Source organism: Triticum dicoccoides, unplaced genomic scaffold (genome assembly GCF_002162155.2).
Source record: "Triticum dicoccoides isolate Atlit2015 ecotype Zavitan unplaced genomic scaffold, WEW_v2.0 scaffold103829, whole genome shotgun sequence".
Classification (NCBI taxonomy): Eukaryota; Viridiplantae; Streptophyta; class Magnoliopsida; order Poales; family Poaceae; genus Triticum; species Triticum dicoccoides.
The window spans coordinates 1-1,689 of record NW_021171109.1 but is presented as its reverse complement, the minus strand read 5'-3'; the positions used below and the strand labels follow the sequence as shown (position 1 = coordinate 1,689).

Here is a 1,689-nt window from a genome sequence, read left to right as displayed (position 1 = left end):
ACAAAGACAGGAAATTCACAACCAAGAGATTGGGCAGGCAACTCACATCCATGGGTGTTGATCCTACTGCGGCTGTGAACCGACTTCGCAACCAGTCAAGAGGCCGTAAGCGTGAGAGGTCACTGAGCAGAGCTGATGGTGATGACGCCATGGACGTTGATGGCCAGCATTCCGACAAGAAACTGCGTACAATGTCGAGGTCTAGGTCCAAATCACGACCAATTGAAGAGGTCGTACCAGGTGATGGGCTCAGGGACACTGCTCAAAAGAAGAAGGCCATCAAGAAGTCGAGGGACTCTGTCAAGAACAGGAACAAGGAGGTCGCCGTGGAGAGGCGGACCGCGTCATCCCCACCTTGAAACCGAAGCATCTCTTCTCTAGAAAACGAGGCATTGGAAAGACCAGCAGGCGCTAAGCCAGTCAATGTGGATGTTGCTGCTTGCGATCACTGGATCAGGTGTGATAATTGTGCTTCACATGATTGCTATGTTCATGAATAGAAGTACTGTTTTTGTATGTGGATAGGGTTGTGCTGTAGGGAGCTGAGAGTAGCTGACGTATCGTACTGCACTATCGAATTGGATTTAGTAATTTTGTCAGTAACTAAAAAACCCCGCTATCATCATAAAGTGGAGATCGGTGATGCAAGCACTGTAGATGGCTTGCGAAGATTGCTCGAGCTACATACACATGTTTATTGTATGTTGAAGCTCAAGTCTTCATTTTCTCCTTGTGATGCAGGAACTGTTATTTCCTGGACTGGGGGTCAAAGAGGAGATAGAACTGTCTGGATTTTAAGTTTTGTCTGGCTTTTGTTCTCTTTTACGCATCGTTCGCATTTGTTAGACTATGTCGTCGCTGAACTGTATGGTAGGTACCTTTGGTTTATTATATGCACTAGTGCGGAGTGGTGTTAATGTAATCTAACGGCCTGCTTGTTCTACCTTTACTGAAATACGTAGTATGTTGCTACTTGCGAGTACTTGATTGTTTCAGTTGTGTTTTTACCCTTTCTGAGATGCAATGGTGCGAGATGGTTTAGATGAGTATCCATTGTTATGTGTCCATTATAAACTGAACACGGATTGAGCGAGATGGTTTTGTTGATTGTTGCGAATTCTGCCGTTGTCTGTCTACTGAAGGGTGCAGTAATTATATTTGGATGCGGAAGAAGTTTTGTACGTACTTTATTCACAGTTTCTCTGTTGTAATTTCTTGACATGTTATTTAGATTTTCATTCACAAGTATTCACGCATGGCTACACTCTCCTTGCACCTTGCTAGTATACTTGTGCTTAAACAGACAGCACGCATGCATGAACCAATACGTCATTATCAAGTTAAATACAAACATGGATCAATGCAAAAGAGAACGCAAAAGGGGGCAGACAAATTAGACCAACACAAGTTGCTCACGGTTAGCACAATGTCAACTTGCTCCCAAACTCTCCACCAACTGATATATATATATCCTCACGGTCACGGGCAGGTTCGTCTCGGCTGCGTTTTGATGATTTAGACGCACTGACTGATGGGGAGATGATGTCAAAACCCACAGATTAATACGTACACCGTCATGTGTATGCGGGCATGCCTTTACGACCACCATCGAATATATACTATTTTCCAATACTTTTGGCGGATAATCGTTCGCCGCCTCTAGCAAAGTCACGAATATCTAATGTGTAT

The 1,689-nt window shown here is 44.0% G+C and overlaps 1 pseudogene; it reads left to right on the top strand.

Annotated features, from left to right (window-relative positions):
* The first annotated feature begins 50 nt into the window (after positions 1–50).
* Positions 51–415, top strand: LOC119342753 (annotated as a pseudogene).
* The last annotated feature ends 1,274 nt before the right edge of the window (positions 416–1,689 follow it).